We start from the raw sequence: 21603 nt of genomic DNA, 5'->3' as shown, positions 1-21603 counted from the left end.
GCTTTTATGCAATCGAACCATGAAGTTTGTCGAAAATGCACGAGATCCTAGGGTGATTTCGGATGTATGCAGTCCTCTTTTTCAGCTCTAGTCACCAGGGGAGCCGAGCAGGGGGGCCGTCATATCAGCGCACAAAGTAGATAATAGATTGACGCCTTTCATCTTAAAGCACTCGGCTATAGTGTATATTTGGCAGGCTCTTCAACTAATGTTGCTAGGTTTAGCTGTATGCAGTCAAATTAGGCTACAGAATAAAATTTACCATCGCATTTGACTTGCAAAGTCCTTCATACGGCCTCGTAGAAAGTGCATACAGCAAGCATCGAGATGAATTTTTGGCAAAGGGCTGTTTGAAAATATGATTTTTCTGATATGTACGGTCCTTTCTTTCTGCCTGACATGATGTTCAGAAGAACGCTTTTATTCGATTTCCACATAATTCAGCGAAGCCTTTATAGTATGAGCAGCGTTCTTGGTGAAGGCGAAGACGCTCAAGGCCTGTGTGCTTAAATTTAGGTGCACAATAAAGAACATCAGGCGGTCACCATGTCCAGAGCTGTCCACTACGATGTCTCTCATAATTATCGTGATTTCGGGACTTCAAAGCATACAAATTGAATTTATAGCAAGGGTTATCTACATTCGCTTTTTTCACTGCGGGTACAGTGCATTCATGTGGATAATATACATTTAGTGCAAGGCCATGGTTCAAAATCGAGCACCAGAGTGAAAGTTCATTTTATTCACGTTTCTTTATAGCAGTGATCTTCTTGTGTGACGGAGAGATGCACAGCACTCTCCTTCATTTGGCGTATGAATGCTTAAGCATATAAAATAAAAAAGGTGTACATTACTTGCAAGTATGTCACCCATGAAACCCTGCAATACTATCTCGGCATGTGCCATCACTGAGCAGACAACACCGAGTCTATCTCTGCGGATCTTGTATTTCCTAACAATGCTGCCCGTTGCTATGGCATATGTGTAATACTTGAATGCCACACAAGAAGTAGCTGTGCTATAAATCATTTAAAAAAATACCAGACGCGGGCATGTACCGTTTGTCAAAGGTGATTACAAATACTTGCATTCGCACGAAATAACTGTGCGAGAAGCAGAGTACATGGCTTATGCCCGCATTAAGAGCAAAATCCTGAAGACGTTGAACAAGGTTTGTGTGTGCCGGCGTCACTTCATTACAGGCAAGTTATATTTCCATCTTGTGCGAAGTTGTTTAGCCATTACAAGTGATACTACGGGCTCAAACACTGCACACGATGGATCCGAGTTCCCAGTCGACACTGCTTTGCTGCAGACTGCATAACATCCTGAACAATTCTCCTTCATCATAAGCACTAGCCCGACTATTAAAACACACAAACTATGCCAAAACATTGGTCGCATGAACATAAACACGGCGTGGTCACTGAGATTTGAACTTTGTGGGTTCGATTATGATGGACGAAAAGCAGAAACTGCCGTCACTTGTAAGGTATGGGTAAAGACAAAGGTCTGACAAAGACAAAGGTCGTCGTGTGACGATTTCTTGGAAGACACTGATGGAAGGCACGGTCGATGTAGCGCTGGCTAAATACCAGTGCAGATCAGGCGCACAGCAGCAGACGCCCAAGTTCTTCTGCCTCCTGTTCACTACGATTTTGTCAATGATTTCCAGCTCTGCAGAAGCCAGTCTGCAATAGTCCAGTTGTTAAATTTCAATGAAGTGGAACCACATAAATGTCTTATAGTATCCACTATTACTCTATCACAAGTTCTAAATCAAGCTGTGCAATTAAGTAAATAAAAAGATTGACTTGTTTGAGTGACATTGATGGCAATTATTAAAAGGTAAAGCTCAGAACAGTGAGATAGAACCGTAAGAACAGGCAATCAGGGAATAGTATTGGTGGTGTCACTGTAAAATTTCAAACACGTATGAAAGGTATTTATGTTAAGAGTTGCCATAAGTAATCATTTTGCGGTGCACATGTCTGCTACCTATCTTTTTATACACTGTTGCAGATTCTTCGAGGGCTGCAGACAGCAGCCCTCCGATTTTCTTTTCTCGGCAATAACGCTTGACGTTATCGCTTGCAACAACAAAAGCTGATTTATTTCAGGATGACACTGCAGCAGAATCAGTACAGCAGGTGGCAGCACTGAATCCAACTTGTGAGTCAGGACAAGTTATGGAAACATCACCGCAGCCAGCGTGTGAGCCGGGTCATATCACAGATAAATCTGTTCAAGTGCGGCTGCCAACCCACGACGAAGCGTCACAGGCGAATGAAAAGAAAATTCTGTCAACATGTGCTACGCAAACAGAGCCTCAGGATGTTTCTTCAGGTATGCATTTGCCGTAGGATTTTTAAAAAAAGTAAGTGTTCTGCTGTAACAGCAAAGGATTGAGTATGTGTGTGTGTGCACACTTTTTTGTCACCATATACGTGAAAATAACTAAAAAGAAAATCGTGGTCGCCTGCACCACCAAGAGGTACAACGGGCTCAGCCAATGTGGCGTAAGTGAACAGGGGGAATATTCCGAAGTATTTTTTGAAAAGAACCAGTTTGTTAAAAAAAAATACTAAGGGGAAACCTAATGAGTGTGGCATGTGAGTCCAAACAATAGACTGATTAGGTTCTCAGATAGGAGCAGTTTGTAATGCATCAGCGGTGTATCAGTGTTTGGAGTACATGTGTGAGAGCGTGGGTGTGTGTGTTTATATATAACGCATTGCTGTTGAATGTGTGAAAGTCCACACATGACAGCAAGGTGGGAAGCGACCCAGTGGCCTGGAAGATGAGGTAGACGATGGGGATTACATCAATAGTATATCAGAGGTCTAAATCCATTTTTTCATTAGGAGCAGGGTTGCCAGGCATGTTGTAGTTCGTTGGTTGGGGTTGTTTTTCAACCGGTGATAAAGTAGGAAACCTTGGGCAGTCTGTTTTCTGCTTTGAACAAACGTTATCTTTGTATAAGCCATTCTAGAACTTCGTGTTTTCTTGTGTACCCGAGACGATAGTGCATGATGCAGTGGTGACAAATGCTAGCGCAAAGCTTTGCATGTGCTATTCTTAAAGCTCCTTACTACATGCAGCAAGTTTTCTGGGTATCGGCAATCTGTGACGCTGAACTCCGCAATAGGAAGCAGCGTCGTTTGTGAAAAGTGACGTGCACTTTGACACACAGGTTGTCGACTGTCAAAAGAAAGCAGTAGTCTTGAGGTAGTGCTACACCATGTGATGGCCAAAACAGGTAGCTGGAGGCGGTAGGCTTGTCAGCTATAAGTGACACTGATGCGTTCGTTGGCGGTCGCCATCTTGTCTTTGTTCTATCAGGATGATTACTCGCAAAGCATTGCCACAATCAGGCAAAAATCAGATTATTGATCTAGCAGTCTCCGCACTTCTAGAAAAGATGGGAGACCTTTTTGCAGTACATTTCGGTGTCGACAAGTTAAGCGGCACAGTAAATGTTTTGGTACAACAAGTTATTGTGGTACACTGTGAGGATATATGCACTGACCTGCTGGCATATGAGATTGCTAGTTTCCTATTTTTTTTTCCGGGGAACCTATCTTTCATATTCTTGAGTGCCACATTGTTAGCAGAAATAGAGCACCGAGAATGCATCTGAGAGCACCGAGAATGCATCTGATTTCCTACAGTCCTAGAAAAAGAGCAATAGGACAAGCTTGCATTGTGTAGGAGAGGTTATGGCTTCCTGCAGACAGTAACCCAGCTGCGAAGAGCAGCCCTAGTTGTCATGCTTATGCTTATGCTTTTATAGTGAATATATAGTGAATCTCTTGAGGTTCACAACACACCACTTGCCAGCTATCGCACGTCCACCAACAGAAAAAGTTTATCACACCCTCAACCAAGGAAGCGCGGCTAAACCAACACCATTCATGGAGGACAAGCAGACGCTGAAGTGGCACATCAATTCTGTCACTTCTACTTTGAAAATCAATGTCACACACAGAATGTTGCCATTAACTCTTGACAAGGAGGGTAAGAGTACGGAACACGCTATAGAATTCATTTGAAAGGAATCTGCAAAACCTTTAAGCCTGTGATTTGGCATGAATGACACAAACGTGCAAATGAACATATTCGGTGAATTTCATTGAGATCCGCTCACCTCGAAAAATCGCCGGAGTTGGTCTTTAAGCACTGAGATATATAACAAAATATATTTACTTTTTCTTCATCCTTCATGGCGCTCTTTGGCCAAGTTTGGCCAATGCACCATGAAAATCTACATTACAATGCTTAAGACTGTTATGGGCCAAGGATAAAATTGTTTGGGTGCATTGTGTTGTTTTGCTCGCCTTAACAGTAATCTGTGTTCTCATGGATATGCTTACATTTTGTTTACTTAGCAACCAAAAAGCTGCGTGCTTTTTATATTGCTAAAAGGGCATTGCAACAGCCTTTTCATAAGATCCATTTATCATTTTATGCATACGTTGCACCCTAATTCGTTTTGAAATTGAGAATGTTTTGGTGACCTGACCATGTCAGAATTGCCGCATTGGATTGGTTATATTCACTTTTCAGAGTTAGTTGATTGAAATTGGGGAGAAGATAATGTATTTCATTGTGACATTTAAATTTCGATCATCAGCGTGAATAAATTGTGCTTGGCTTGCAAAGTGCTCATTCAGACAAGCTATTTAATAATGCATATACTATTGCTTTAACATGTCGGTCTGTGCTGATAGAAATAGTTTTGCATATAAGTTGTTGCAATGCTTTTCAAAAGCATGTTTATTTGACTTTGGAAGATGTCAATAATTACTGAAAAGTGAGCTTATAAGTGGCCGAAACTTCTAATGAATGAGAGACACTGCATTTATTTGTTTATTTATTTATTTATTTACAACTACCTTACAGGCCTCGCAGAGGCATTGTGTAAGGGGTTCACTACGAAGAACAATTTAGAATATCAAAAACAAAGTTGGTACATAGAAGTAGGAACAGTGTAGAATAGCATAAAAAACAAACAATGACAAGTACAGCAAAATAATTTCTAGTACCAAACTAATATATTTTCAAGTCTACTAATTTCTGGTAAAATAATTTAGTTCTTGTCAAATAATTTTTAGTACAACAAAACTTAAAAACAACAGTTCTGCTTTACTGGTAAAATAAAATTAGAAAAAAAAAATGAAAGTGGGGTTGCAAAAAACATAACAGAAAATAAATTAGCTTAGATGGAGCTGTGCGCCACCGCTGCTGCCTGGTTTCCTCATGCGCTTGGCGCAGCGGCCGAAATTTTCAGGGCGGACACGCCGCCGCCGCACCATAAAGGCTTACTTCATTATCCCAAATATAAAGCTGATTGCAGGAACTCTGCGTGACCTCGACATCGACCCAAAACCGGGAGCAATTCAATCTAACTACACTGCTGGGAATTCTTCTCGAGATTTGGCACTAGAAACTAATGAAAAATTTTTTGTAATGTTGAGAATAAACATGCATTTTAAACTCGGAATATGCATAATCAATTTATGGAAATAAAAATATTGTATAAAAAAGTAAATAATAAGCACATTTTTTTTTTATACCAACGGCAGGCACGTCCTCTCATGGGCAGAAATATCCTGAAAGCAGTGGTTCATATACAACGGATCTCTCACTCCACTGTAAAGACTATTCAGTGCAGAGTAGAAGAGATCTTTTTAACACCAGGAGGTGCAGCGGATCATTGAGAGGCGTTCACGTAGCTTCGTTGTTGTTTTGCAGCCACGTTGAGTACGTCTAGGGAAGACGTAATTATACAGACAACAAAGTGAAATCTATGGAGCTCCCTTCATCAATTTCGGATTATATATTAATGGGGATCGGTACGTGAATGACACCTTGCCAAAACTATGAAATACCGATCGTAAATATCAACGTTGCCTAAACCAGGAAAGCTAGCATACTCCCGCCACTTTCAAGAAGATACTGTTCCTTGCCCCGCTTTCCGACACACATATATACGCATGCCTGTGAAAACCGTAGGCCAGGTGTAGCTGCTGCACGCAAAACCAAATTGAAACACCCGTAGGCAGTTCGCTAACTAACGCAATTCGATCCCTACTGTGTACTTTCCATCATTCCCTCCATAGTTTAATGACCGTGCCGCCCGATTTTCATCAAGGTTATAGTACGAATATGTATGAGCTTCAGCAAGCAACAGGAGCAAGAAAAAAGTCACCACTCTGTACTATTGGTTAACCAGCGAAAGCTGTGTGGTCCCGGTGTTCAGCAGTGGGTTGAACCCGACATTGCACTGAAGCCTTTCACAATTATTGGTTACATGTTTGTGCTTCTTAATGATGTCAGACACATGTTTCGCTTGGTCTACTACTGTGTTTACTTAACATGCTTCACACTGTGCCTCACATGATGACGGTCATGGAATAGTGTAATTAGCGGTTAAATGCCTTCGGACTGCGTTGATCGCATTGGTTGTTCTCTAACAACAGCCGGTGTGGTGGTGTGGAGAGTTTTATATTTATAATAGTAAGCACCATCTTTCGCATATCATGGTATCTTTTAAACGACATTGTTTTCCTTACCGCTTCTATATGAGTCTTTCATAACTTCCATAGACAGATAAATATATCGACGAGTTGGTAGGCTTTATTCCCTTAGCATTTACTCCTGTGAATGAATAAGTGCATAACTAAAGAAAAGAACTAATTGCCATTGTGTTTGATCCTTTGAGCAAACGGAATCGTCGTATAGGTGTTGCGATGCAGCTCTCTGCCCCTGCAGTTTCCCCCCTCCACCAAAAAAAAAAAACTGACTCTTTCAAGAAGTCAATTTAGCGATGTATGCAGATTTTGCGTTATGCTTCGGAAATATATTGTCGCGGTTATTAGCCGTAAACACAGAAGGGCGAAGAAGCCAGCATCTTGAGCGGCAGTCTCTGGCGTTTTTCGAGGAAGACGACGTTGCGCGTCTGCTTTTGCGCTTTGTTTTTGTATGTGAATAGAGCCTTGCTGCTAACGTCGAAAAGAAGCCTTGTGTCCTGTTCTTTGCACGTTGCGACACTGGTGGAGGTGCTGGGCTCCTACGACTGATGCTCGGGCCTCCTCCGCGGTCCGGCACTTCATGTCCAACACCGGAACCCATTCCTTCAGTGGATACACTTGTCTACCGCTACAGTCACCGACAGCGAGGCCTTAGTCCTGAGGTGATTCCCCTGGAACTTTCCCAGCAAAACACTCTGCCTGGAGAAATGGCAACTGCAGGTGCTTCCCAGCTGACTTTTGAGCAGCCTCAGATTCCGGAGACATTCCATGGTGAGGCGTATGAAGACGTCGAGGACTGGTTAGCCCAGTATGAGCGAGTCGCTAAGGCAAACCGCTGGACCACCGAGCTAAAGCTTTCACGCGCCTACTTTGCTTTAGCCGACAGCGCTCGTACGTGGTATGAGAACCACGAGGCAACGCTGTCTTCATGGGATGAATTTCGGCAGCAAATTATCAGCACCTTCGCAAACAACGACCGCCGTGACTTTGCTTCGTAACTCATCGAGTCTCGGGTCCAGAAACCGAATGAGAGTGTCGCCATGTTTGTGGAGGACATGACGCGCCTATTTGGACGGGCTGGCCCTGATATGCCTGAAGCCAAGAAAATCCGTCATTTGATGCGAGGTTACAGAACAACTTTTTGCCGACCGACCAAACGGTGCCTCAATCAGCGTCTCTGCTCTGACGGCCAGCAGTGACAGTTCTCTGCGTGAGCTTATTCGCGAGGCTGTTCGTGAAGAGATCCGCAGCTTGCTTGTGACTCCGCAAGAACGGGCGATGGCTTCAGTTGGAGAAGTTGTGCGGCAGGAAATCAGGCAAGCATTTTCGCAGCCCGAATCACTACCAGCCCAGCGATCTATTAACTATGCGGCAGCCACCCGTCGTCCATCGCCAGTGCCGCACAACTCGTCTGCACTGGCTCATTCTTACAACGCGCCGACGGCACCAGTCTACAACCCACCACCGCCGCCGCCACCACCAACGACGACTCCGCAATATAACGCACCTACTGAAACTCCATTTTACCCGCCTTTCTACCCTCCGCCGACACCTGCAACTTGGTCGCCGAGGATGCCTACCAGTCGACCATTCGTTCGCAAGATGGATCTGTTGCGCACCGTCGACCGCCGTCCACTGTGTTTCAATTGCGGAGAAGCTGGACATGTTTACCGCATCTGTCCATATCGTGAACAAAGATACCCGACTTATGCGCCGAGTTTTTCACGGCCTCATTTCGACACCCGACGTGACAGCGCGCACCCGCAAGGACAGCGATCCGCTTCGTATTGTCGATCCCACTCACCGTCACCCTCGCCGAGCTCTTCACCGAACCGTCGTAGTTACGCCGAAGCTGTACGGGGCAGGTCCCCAAGCCCTCATCAGGGAAACTAACAGCTGCGACCTTTGGAGGGAAGGCTGCCACTCGTCGAGATGCTGCAATACCTCCAGTATCAGTACGATATGACGAACGATGCAACGCCGCCGACCCTGCAGGAAATCGTAAGCGCCGACCTAGCTGTTTACATTGACAGACGCCCTGTGACAGCGCTAGTAGACACTGGTGCAGATTTCTCTATCATGAGCAGAAAGCTTGCCGATTGGCTTAAAAAAGTTGAAACGTCATGGACGGGGCCTAACGAACCGCGGGGGGCCAAATGGTGACGCCGACTGGAAAGTGCACTGCCAGAATTAGTATCGGTGATTCAGCTTTCGTTGCCACGTTCGTGATTATGTCTGAGTGCTGCAAAGACCTGATCTTGGGGATGGACTTCCTTTGTGAATAAGGCGCCGTCGTAGACATTTCAGACAGGTCAGTTACATTTTTGATGGCTCCAGATCAAGTTTCAGATATGGGATGTAATGACCAGCGGCGTAAACATCTGCGCGTCTTCGAAGATCGCGTGACCCTTCCACCCCGTTCAAGTACTCTCGTAGCTGTAACATGGGACCACCAAAGCAACTTCGACCACATCACTGAACAAATTCCAGCATTGCTATTCAGTCATGGCCTATCTGTTGCAAGAGCCGTCGTAAGCTTCGATTGCGCACATACGCACGTTATGATGCGCACACACGCACGTTATGGTTACGAACTTCAGTACTGAGAGACGACATCTTGCAAGAGGTATGGCAGTCGCGTACGTCGAGGAGCTCATTGAGGTTGCAGGCTGCTTGACTGTGGAGAAAGCCGATGTCACCGGGTCAGCCCCTCTATCCGTCGACGTTGGCCCAAGTTTACTGCCCCCGCAGAAGCAAAGCCTTCTGAAGCGTATTTATGAGTTTCAGGACTGTTTTTCTTCGACGTCCAGAGTTCGCCAAATGCCGTTGACGAAACATCGCATAATTATGGATGAAACGGCCAGACCCATACGGCAGAACCTATACCGAGTAGCTCCGCGGGAACGTGAGGCCATAGAAGGTTAGGTGCGAAAGATGCTTCAGGATGACGTTATTCAGCCGTCAAAAAGTCCTTGGGCATCACCGGTAGTATTGGTGAAGAAAAAAGATGGCACCTTACGTTTCTGCGTTGATTACCGCAAGCTTAATCAGGTTACGAAAAAGGACGTTTACCCGCTGCCTCGTATAGACGATTCTTCGATCAACTACGCCATGCCCGGTATTTCTCTTCGATGGATTTACGAAGCGGATATTGGCAAATAGAAGTTGACGAAAGAGTTCGAGAAAAAACAGCATTCGTGACACACGATGGTCTTTATGAGTTTAAAGTTCTCCCGTTCGGCTTGTGCTCAGCACCGGCAACGTTTCAGCGGCTCATGGACACAGTCCTGTCAGGTCTAAAGTGGCAAACCTGCCTCGTATATTTGGACGATGTAATTGTATGCTCAGCCACATTTGACGAGCACTTGAAGCGACTACACACGGTATTTCAAGCGATACAATCGGTTGGACTATTACTCAAGCCAGAAAAATGTCACTTTGGCTTCGAAGAGCTCCTTTTCTTGGGACACCTTGTCAGCAGTGAAGGTGTACGGCCTGACCCAGACAAAATAGCCGCTGTTGCAAGTTTTCCTACGTCATCAGACAAGAAGGCAGTGCGTCGATTTTGAGGCCTGTGTGCCTATTACCTACGCTTCATTGAGAATTTTTCGCGTATTGCATCACCTCTAACACAACTCACCCGAAAAGACATCACGTTTGTGTGGGGTGAAGAACAGCAGGAAGCATTCAACGAGCTGCGACAACGTCTTCAAAGCCCGCCAGTTCTCGGTCACTTCGACGATAACGCTCCGACAGCGGTTCACACCGACGCCGACATTGCTGGCGTCGGTGTGAACCGCTGTCGGAGCGTCATCGTCGACATTGCTGGCGGTTCACACCGACGGCAGCAATGTCGGCTTAGGCACTGTGCTCGTTCAGTGGCAAGATGGCACTGAACGAGTAATTGCTTATGCAAGTCGGACTCTCTCCCGTACAGAGGAGAATTACTCTACCACTGAAAAAGAGTGTCTTGCGGTGGTGTGGGCGGTCATGAAGTTTCGTTCATATTTGTACAGCCGGCCGTTTAAAGTCATCAGCGATCACCACTCGCTTTGTTGGTTGACGAACATAAAGGACCCGTCAGGACGATTGGCGCGCTGGAGCCTCAAGCTTCAATAATTCGATATGACTATAGTTTATAAATCCGGAAAGCGACATACAGATGCCGATTGCCTTTTTCGCGCCCCATTAGAAGACGCAAATGCTGAAAATGATGACGATGCGGCGTTTGTTGGTGTAGTCAACACGTCTACAATCGCACAGCAGCAACGCGACGATCCCGAGTTGCAACCCCTTATTGATTTCTTAGAGGGACGCACATCTGCTATGCCAAAGATCTTCGCAAGAGAGGTAGCATCATTTTGTTTGCGCAACGAGGTCCTTTATAAGGTGAACTTTTCTTCGAGCGGCAACACCTACTTACTTGTCGTCCCAACACCACTCAGGAAAAAAGTACTAGAGGCGTGCCATGACGAACCAACATCCGGTCATTTGGGCCACACACGAACGCTGTTCCGAGTGAGACAGAAGTATTACTTCTCGAGTGCTTCTTAAGGACTTGTCTTGAGTGCCAACGTAGGAAAGTGCCATCCGTCAAACCAGCAGGGCTCCTCCATCCAATTGATGTACCGGAAACTCCAATCGCCCAAGTCGGAATGGATCTTCTAGGACCATTTCCACCTTCGGCTGCTGGTCGCAAATGGATAATTGTAGCCACAGACTATCTTACTCGCTACGCCGAAACCAAGGCTTTGGAGCGGGGCACAGCAAGTGAAGCAGCCCAGTTTTTCATTGAGAATATAGTCCTGAGGCATAGCGCTCCATCTGTAGTAATAACTGACAGAGGAAAAGCATTCACAGCCGAGCTATTAGGCACAGTTTTAAATCTAAGTGGAACATCTCACCGGTGCACAACGGCATACCATCCACAAACAAATGGTCTGACGGAACGGCTGAACAAAACATTTGCGGATATGCTTTGCATGTACGTCGATGTGGAACATAAAAACTGGGACGAGATATTGCCTTATGTCACTTTCACTTATAATATGGCACAGCAAGAGACAACACACATGACACCATTCCATCTTCTCTATGGCCATGACGTCACAACCATGCTCGACGCTATGTTGCCGCATGTAAGTGATGGCGTTGACACAAGTGCAGACTACATAACTCAGCTTGCTGAAGAAGCCCGCCAACTTGCCCGCGTACGTATTCGTCGTCACCAGGAGTATGACACAAGGCACTATAATCTTTGTCACCGACCTGTCTCCTATGAACCAAGACAGAAAGTTTGGATCTGGACTCCAGTTCGCCATCGTGGCCTCTCGGAGAAACTATTGAGACGGTACTTTGGGCCGTATAAAGTCCTCGGTCGTCTCAGTGATGTTAACTATGAGGTGATTCCCGACAGTCCACATTGTTCAAGACGTCAAAGACATGCACCAGAAGTTGTGCACGTGGTTCGGATGAAACCTTATTTGTCCAAATGAACCCGTGGTCTGCCAGTGACTACAAACCCTTCCGCCATGATGATGAAGCATCGGAACGATGCCTTCTTGAGAGGGAGGCTAATGTCACGGTTATTAGCCGTAAACACTAAAGGACGAAGAAGCCAGCATCACGAGCGGCAGTCTTTGGTGGGCGTTTTTCGAGGAAGACGACGTTGCGCGTCTGCTCTTACGCTTTGTTTTTGTATGTGAATAGAGCCTTGCTGTTAACGTCGAAAGGAAGCCTTGTGCCCTGTTCTTTGCACGTTGCGACAATATATATATATATATATATATATATATATATTCCTGCTCACGGCTGGTTCTTCTTTCACCCACTTTTCTTTCTTCTTATTTACATTTCATTTGTTCTAATAACTTCTCCTATACATTTCGTGGCATTATTTTTTGTTAGATCTCATTAATAATGTGTCAAAACACGGAAAAACGAGCCCTTAGGTATACACCTCTTTTCCTTATTCATTAACGAGGGTCTCGTACTAACAGACTTGGTGTCATTAAGTTGTACACGAGGGAGTATTTGTCAGCTGCCCGCTCGTAATAAGTTCACGTGCTACGTGACGCCACACATGCGCATAAAAGGGTGTTTCACACTTGCTGCTTGGCTACAGAGGGCGCTGACTGACACTCCAACTTCTTAATTCACATATAAATCCAAAAAAAGTGGGTGGAGGGAAGGCGGCTGTGATAGCTCAGTGGTTAGAGCATCGAACGCTTTATTCGAAGGTCGTAGGTTCGTTTCAATGCTCACGGCTGGTTATTCTTTCACCCACTTTTCTTTCTTCTTATTTACATTCCATTTGTTCTAATAACTTCTCCTATACATTCCTTTGCATTATTGTCTGTTAGATCTCATTAATAATGTGTCAAAACACGGAAAAACGAGCCCTTAGGTATACACCTCTTTCTCTTATATATATATATATATATATATATATATATATATTTATATTTTGAAAGGGGGTTTATTGCCATGTGTTGCGACGGACGCTCTGGGACCGAAACACTATCGGGACAGAGCAACAACGGTTAAGCAGATGCCGGTGGTGATGTTGCTTGACAGCGATGCGTTTTCTTTTTCACAATTTGCCTTCGCCGAAAAAGAGCCATCCTGGCGACCTAAGAGTCTGGAGGCATAGGGCTATGCTGTGGCTTAAGGCGGGCGACGTGGACGATGTCACGTCCACGCCGGCGCATGTCGTTAGATGGGGAAAGTGGCTCAATGAGAAAATTCACCGGTGAGGTTTGCTCCAAAACGCGGTAAGGGCCCTCGTACTTTGGGATGAGTTTTGAGGAAAGGCCGGGGGTTTAGTAAGGAACAGCCAGTCATACAAGGGATACCGGGGAATAGCTGTGGCTTCGTGAAGAGTTGGCGTTGTTTTCTTTCGTCGCTGCTGTTCTTGTGATGTAAAAATGTGTGCGAGTTCACGGCACTCTTCCACTTTTCGGGCAGCTTCGGCATGTGGCGTAAAAATGTATGCGAGTTCACAGCACTGTTCCGCTTTTCAAGCAGCTTCAGACACAGATGGGCATTCGGATGCGTCGGGACGGTATGGAAGGAGAGTGTCGATGGTGTGGGAAGGTTTGCGTCCATAAAGAAGGAGGAAAGGTGAAAATCCAGTGGTAGAGTGTGCCGCGGTGCTGTATGCAAACATGACGAATGGAAGAATGCGATCCCAGTTAGTATGATCAGATGTCACATACATCGCGAGCATATTGCTGAGGGTGCGGGTAAATCTTTCCGTGAGCCCGTTAGTCTCCGGGTAGTATGCCGTGGTCTTGCGATGAACAACATGGCATTCAGAAAGCAGAGCCGTGATGACTTCTGATAGGAATGCTCGACCTCGGTCACTTAGTTCTTGAGGTGCACCATGTCGTTGTAGGAAGCGATAATGGACGAAGAATGCCACGTCCCGTGCAGTGAGTGGCACTTGGAAGGGCGGTGGCCTCAGCGTAGCGGGTTAAATGGTCCACAGCGACTATGATCCACCGATTTTCATCTGAAGTTGTCGGTAGAGGGCCATAGAGATCAATTCCGATCCGATCGAAAGGTTTGGCAGGGCACAGAAACGGTTGAAGTGCAGCGGACGAGTGGAAAGGTGGTGATTTGAGGGGTTGACTGTCAGGACAGCCCATAACGAATTTTCGAACAAAATTATGCATTCTGTGCCAGTAGAAGTGATGGTGAATGCGTTTGCAAGTTTTGAAAACTCCGGCATGGCCACATTGGGGATCGTTGTAAAAGGAGGCGCATATTTCTGATTGCAAGCTGCGGGGGACAACCAAGAGCCACTTACGACCTTTAGTGGCGTAGTTGCGTCGGTGGAGCAGCCGATCACGAATGGGGAAATGAGCAGCGAGATGTCGCAGTGGTCGACGATCCAGAGAGACAGTCAAGAAGAGAAGCGATCCACGGCTCCTTGTGTTGTTCACTGGTAAAGGAGTCAAAGCTGATAGATGCGACAGAGTTGGTACCAGTGGTTCCGCAGGCCAAGTCGGGAGGTAAAGGCGAACGGGACAGGGCATCGGCATCATAATGCTTGCATCCACCGCGATAGATGACGCGAATGTCGTACTCCTAGATTTGCAGTGCCTACTGAGCTAGACGGCCAGAAGGATCTTTCAATGTGGCGAGCCAACAAAGTGCATGGTAGTTCGTTACCAGGTCGAATGGGCAACCGTACAAATAAGGGCGGAACTTGCGAAGCGCCCACACTAGCTCTAAGCACTCCTTTTCAGTGACGCTGTACTTAGCCTCAGCTTTAGTAAGCGTTCGTTTCGCATAAGCGACGACGTATTCGGAGTAGCCTGGCTTGCGTTGGGTGAGGACAGTGCCAAGACCAACTCTGCTAGCGTCTGTGTGAACTTCTGTTGCAGCTGGTGGGTCGAAATGCCGAAGAATGGGAGGAGATGTTAGCACACTACGGAGCGTGGCAAACGCGACGTCGCAGTCAGAAGACGAGGATGAAAGGTCCGCGTCACTGCGTAGGAGGTTAGTCAGTGGTGACATGATCGACGCAAAATTTCGAATGAAGCGCCAGAAGTACGAGCATAGTCCCACGAAACTGTGTAATTCTTTCAGTGTAGTAGGTTTCGGGAACTCAGCGACTGCTCGGAGTTTTGCAGGGCCGAGTAGAACACCATGCTTGGGCACGATGTACCCTAACATGGACAGCTCTCACGCATCGAAGCGGCACTTTTTAAGGTTCAGTTGGAGCCCAGCATTGGTTGAACACGTCAGAACCAGTTGGAGCCGAAGCAGATGTGTAGGAAATCGGGAGAGAAAACGACAACGTCGAGGTAGCATAGACACACACCACTTCAGTCCACGCAGTGTGTTGTCCATGAGTCGTTCAAACGTGGCAGGAGCATTACAAAGATCAAAAGGCATTGCGTTAAATTCGTACAGGCCATCTGGTGTGATGAACGCAGTTTTCTGGTGATCAGCTTTTGTCGTAGGAACCTGCTAGTATCCAGATCGCAAGTCTAAGGAGGAGAAGAATTCGGCTCCTTGGAGGTTGTCAAGGGCGTCGTTAATGCGCGGTAATGGATAGACGTTTTTCCATGTCACCTTGTTTAATCGCCGGTAGTCGACGCAAAATTGAATGGATTCATTCTTCTTTTGAACTAGAACAACAGGAGATGCTCAAAGACTGTGCGATAGTTGAATAACGCGACGGCGTAGCATCTATTCGACCTGGTCGTTGATGACATGGCGTTCTGCAGCAGAGACACGCTACGGTCTTTGACGCAAGGGCTAGTGGGAACCAGTGTCAATGTAGTGGTGCACTGCGGAAGTGCGACCCAATTGCGGCTGAGAAACGTCGAATGAATTTGCGAAGTGCTGGAGAAAATTAAGAAGCTCGCCTGTTCTTGAGCACTTAAGGTGTCGGCGACGGAACTTGAGGAGATGTCATTCGATGAGCACTCCAGTGGGGAAAGGGCGTGAAGTTCGGTCGATGCGCTATTGCACGATTCGTCTGGCATCTTAAGGAAGGAAAAAGAATCAAGGTACTGCACTCAACTGAGACATTCGCTGGCAAGTAGCTTAAGCGGTGCAGAAAGGGGGCTATGGACGAAAATAAGGCTTTGGCCAGCATTGACGTCAAGTGTAGCCAAAGGCAAGGAAACGGTTCTGCGGCTCATTGAAATGTTGGAAGGTGTAAACATCACAGTAGTATCGTTATGGTCATCGCAGCAAACAGGGGCAACGGCAAGAGAGGCTGGTGGAATTTCAGTGTCCTCAGGCACGACGAGTTTTGGCGCCGCTCAAGAGTTTCGCGCAAAGGTTCGTCACGCAGGTGCGAAAATTGAACTTCAGCTCATGCGCCGTCGATGACGGCATGATGATGCGACAGAAAGTACCACCGGAGGATAACGTCATGCGAGCACACCGAAAGGATGATGAACTCAACGTACATGGAGCTTTGCATGAATATACGGGCCGTACAGGTGTCGAGAGGTGAACTGGTTGTGCGCTAGCCATACGAAGCGATAATCCAGAGAGCGTGTGGTCACTTTGTGTAGGGAGAGGCAGAGGTGGGGAGCTATAATAGAAACAGCAGCACCTGTGCCGAAGAGGGCAAAGGTAGAAACATTATCGACAGATATGGCGACGACGTTAGCAGGTGAAATGCGAGGACCCTGGCATTTCGACGACGGCGCAGTTGGTGCCTCTGGAACTGCGGCGTTCAGTTTTCCCGGTTGGAGGAAGTAGGTTGGGGGCGCATTGGGGACGGTGGTCGCCCTGCGAGGAGACTGGGAGCGGGGAGAGTGAGTCTGAGATGGGGGCTAAGGTGATTGAGACTTGGGAAGGTTAGTGTAGCCATACTGCGGTGAGGGATAGGGAGCAGGTAGGTGCATGGGCTGTGGGTCATACGGTAACGGCCGAGTAGCGTCGTGGAGTGGTTGGAAGCGACAGCGAAAATATCGTGCCACGTGTCCTGGAGTACCACAGGCATAGCAGATTAGTCAGTGGGTGCGCATGACCACTGCGACTGTTGCTAAAAGCATGGCATCTAACTTTTCACTTAAGATTAAAGGAGACTTGAACTGCGATAGCAGCAACATCATTTACTTACTTGAATGCTTAATCTGCCACATGCAATACATCGGTCAAACCGAGACATCCTTTCGTATCCGTTTCCATAACCACAAATCACACGTAAACAGTTGGCCACACCCCCAATGTCCAAGAATTTTCATCTACCAGGCCATTCTTTTGACAACATTATGGTGACGTTATTAGAATCAGGCTTCAAGTCGCACCATGATCACGAAATTCGAGAATCTTTCTTGATCCATAAATTCAATAGTGTGTTAAGGAATGCATTAAGGGATGCGTAGGCAAAGCGCCATGCCTTTATATGATTCTCTGTCGTCCGCATTTTTGCGAAATATTTAAAGAAGCATCCCTAACGCATTGTTTACTTCCTAAAAGTTATCACACTTTTTTTCATGCCTGATCGTCGTCAATGGTCAATGTTACAAATGCATTTTTACATGCCCATGATCTCGTCTACTGTACTACATTTTTTCTAATGCTTTTTTTAGTGTTGTCACGGCTGTTTTAAAAACTTTGTGACACTCATATGCTGATCACACGTGCTTTCTACTCGCATGTTCATGCCTGCCCATAATAGCGACTACATACTCATATATCTGTTCATCCTGACGAAGGCCGTGCCACGGCCGCAACAAAGAGTAAAAAAGTATCCAATTTTCATAAGTGCGCTCCTTTATTCCTAATTATATATGCACCAGACGCACCAGACCCACAAAACTTCATTTTTGAATCATATATATATATATTGTTACGGATGTGATGGGTTTATTTACAATGAAAAATGGCAGCGCTCTACCGTCACTGCCAAATCACCATCGCTCGAGCGCGTCCGATCTCTTCTTCTTCCTCGCTCTTTCAGTCCGCGTTACATTTCCCTCCGGGCAAGACGAAGCTCACCGAGCGAGTAGAAGCGATCGATTGTTGTAGGGCTTCAATCGGGCAATGTGCACAATTTGCGTCTTGCGCGAACGCCGGTTCTGAGCTGTCACTCTCGCGACAGCGTAAGTGATGTCACTTAAGCACTGAGTAATTACAAACGGTCCTGAGTACTTAGAAAGAAACTTCTGGCAAAGTCCCTTTTTTCGAACAGGCGTCCACAGCCAGACCAAATCACCTGTAGCGAAAGTCACGGGCGGGTGTTTTGCGTCGTAACGGTCTTTCGCGCGAGCTTGGGCGGAAAGAGTTCGGAGCCGAGCAAGTCGACGAGCTTCTTCGGCGCGACACAAAGTCTGCGCGACACTGGCGTTTTCGTTCGTCGAAAATGGAAGTATGGTGTCAAGGAAACTTTGCGGATGACGAGCATAGAGAAGAAAGAAAGGCGTATAACCTGTGACTTCGTGTTTCGCGGTATTAAAGGCGTATGTAACAAAAGGTAGTACGGCATCCCAGTTCTTGTGATCCGCTGCGACGTACATTGAAAGCATGTTGATGATGGTACGATTGGTGCGCTCAGTGAGGCCGTTGGTCTGAGGGTGGTATGGCGTGGAATGGCGATACTGACACCCACAAAGCCGTAGCAACTCTTCGACAACGTCAGCGGTAAACTGACGGCCGCGATCACTTATCACCACTCGAGGGGCCCCGTGACGAAGTATGATCGAGTGTAGAAGAAACCATGACACATCAGATGATGTGGCTGAAGCAACCGCCATCGTTTCGGTATACCGCGTCAGGTAATCTACGCACACAATAATCCAGCGGCGGCCGGTGGTAGACTTGGGGAAAGGGCCCAGTAAATCTATGCCGACTTTTTCGAATGGTGATGTCGGTGGCTTAACCGGCTGCAGTGGGCCGGCCGATGGTGTGGTAGGTTGTTTGTGGCGTTGGCAGACATCACAACTTGCGACGTAGTGCTTGGTGGTCTTCCAGAGTCGAGGCCAGTAAAAACGTTGTCGGATACGGTGAAGCGTTCGGGCAAATCCAAGGTGCCCAGACGTGATGTCATCGTGCATGGCTTGGAATACCGCAAGACGCAGGCATTCTGGCACGACGAGTAGTAGTGTGGAACCATGGCTGGAGTAATTCTTGCGATATAGTAGGGCGTCATGAATCACGAATGGCGTGGTGCGTTTAGAGCTACGAGCCACATCAATCATTGGTTTCAGTGAAGGGTCACGCTGTTGTTCGTGACGAAAGACATCCAAATTTGGGAAGTTGGATGAGATTGCGGCCAGGTAGTTGTCAAAATCATCATCATCAGCATCCACAGTTGGAGATGGAAGACGAGATAAGCAGTCGGCATCTGCGTGACATCGACCGCTCTTGTAGGTCACAGAATAATTATATTCTTGAAGCCGTAAGGCCCAGCGAGCCAACCGACCAGCTGGGTCACGTAGTCCGACAAGCCAACAAAGCGAATGATGATCTGTGACGATCTTGAACTGCCGGCCGTACAAATAAGGTCTGAACTTTTGGACGGCGAAAACAACTGCAAGACATTCCAGTTCGGTGACCGTATAATTCCTCTCCGCCTTAGTCAAAGTACGACTTGCATACGCCACGACGTGCTGCCGGCTATCGTGATATTGAACTAGCACGGCACCAACTCCGATACCACTAGCATCTGTATGCAGTTCCGTGAGTGCCTCCGGGTCGAAATGGCGCAAGAGGGGCCCGGAAGTAAGCAAATACTTCAGCTGCTCGAAAGCAGCCTCACACTCAATGGTCCATCGAAATGGAGTGTTTGTGCGGAGCAACTCTGTCAGGGGATGAGCAAGCTGGGCGAAGTCTTTGATAAACCGACGAAAATAAGAACACAGGCCCACAAAACTACGGAGATCCTTCAAAGACGTCGGTTGCTTGAAGTCTCGGACAGCACTGATTTTGTGCGGGTCTGGTCGTATACCGTCCTTGTCAACTAGATATCCAAGCACAAGGGCTTGACGCTCACCAAAATGACACTTATTTGCGTTTAAAACGAGACCAGCTTGTTTGACGCAGTCTAGAACAACGCTAAGCCGATGGTTGTGTTCGTGGAATGTCTTGCCAAAAATAATTACATCATCGAGATAACACATACATATCTCCCATTTGAGACCGCGAAGGATGGAGTCCATGAATCGTTCGAAGGTAGCTGGGGCATTGCATAAGCCAAACGGCATAACGTTGAATTCAAATAATCCATCAGGCGTTACAAAAGCAGTCTTCTCTTTGTCAGACGGATGCATTGGTATTTGCCAGTATCCAGACCTTAGGTCGACAGACGAAAAGTATGCGGCCGAGTGCAGACAATCAACAGCATCGTCGATGCGTGGTAGCGGATACACGTCTTTCTTTGTGACGGCGTTGAGACGGCGGTAGTCTACACAGAATCGCCAAGAGTTGTCTTTCTTTTTTACCAATATAACAGGAGCTGCCCAGGGACTGCTTGACTTTTGAATAACGCCTTTCTGCAGCATGTCGTTGACCTGATCGGCGATCACTTGCCTCTCTGACGGAGATACGCGATAGGGTTTCTGGCGTATCGGTGTAGCATCTCCCGTGTTGATGCGGTGGTGCATACGGGATTCGGGCAACATGAAACAACGCTTGTTTTGAGCGAAATCAAAGACTCCCGCGTAGCGTGTAAGTACCTCCTCAAGGACATTCTGCTCGGAAGAAGGCAACGACTTGTTGATCATACGTTTAATCTCGGCTGAGTAGTTGGGCGCAGTCTGACTGATAGCTGGAGACTCTGAGACCATTCTCACGTCAATTGTGGCCTGCTCCTCGAACGTACCCAGTTTGAATCCGGCTGGTAGAACAACAGGCTCTGAGGCTGCGTTGAGTGCCCACAAGCAAGCATGTCCGTCGATGGCTGTAAGGACAGACCGTGGGACCAGCACATTCTTCTTAATGGCGTTTGCATGATCAGGCTCCACAAGTCCAGTGCAGGGTCCTGAGCGGACATGAGAAGAGCATACGGGTACAAACACTGCTGTCCGACCAGGGATCGTCACATCTTCAGACAACGAAAGAGCATCGATGGGCAGAGTCGGAAAATCGTCAACTATTGCAGCGGGCAACGTACTTGGTAGAAGAATCTCTCCAGTTCCACAGTCAAGCGTAGCGCCGCATTCATGAAGGAGGTCTATCCCTAAAATGATGTCATGAGTTGCGCGAGCCAGTACGGTGAATTCAACTCGGAAATTTTGTCCACCAATCGTGAGTACAACTGAACAAATACCAACAGGGCATAACGTTTCGCCTCCAACTCCACGAAAAGTTTCTTTACGATTCCACGCGAACATAACTTTGTGACCCAAGAAACGATGTTTGAAACGAAGGCTCATAACCGAAACAGCAGCACCAGTGTCTACAAGAGCAAGAGTATCTACACCGTCTATACACACACGCACTTTGTTCATCAACATCACAGCAGAAGGAGGAATTGGCGAAACTGACCGTCCCGCGACCGCACCTCCATCGGTCGCACCAGTTAGTTTCCCAGCTGATGCGGGGAAGGTGACCGACGACGCGGAGACGGCGACCGGCGGGACCGTGTCGGAGGCGG

The 21603-nt window shown here is 47.0% G+C and overlaps 1 long non-coding RNA gene across 1 annotated transcript in view; it reads left to right on the top strand.

Annotated features, from left to right (window-relative positions):
• Positions 1 to 21603, top strand: part of LOC142804061 (uncharacterized) — a 59856-nt gene that overhangs the window by 19352 nt on the left and 18901 nt on the right. Inside the window, exon 3 of the long non-coding RNA XR_012894447.1 lies at positions 2121 to 2346. This is a non-coding gene — a long non-coding RNA (uncharacterized LOC142804061). The remainder of the gene's footprint in view (positions 1 to 2120; positions 2347 to 21603) is intronic.

This window comes from Rhipicephalus microplus, chromosome 3 (genome assembly GCF_043290135.1).
Source record: "Rhipicephalus microplus isolate Deutch F79 chromosome 3, USDA_Rmic, whole genome shotgun sequence".
Taxonomy (NCBI): domain Eukaryota; kingdom Metazoa; phylum Arthropoda; class Arachnida; order Ixodida; family Ixodidae; genus Rhipicephalus; species Rhipicephalus microplus.
Note: the sequence above shows the minus strand (reverse complement) of the source record. Positions and strands in the feature narration are given on the sequence as shown.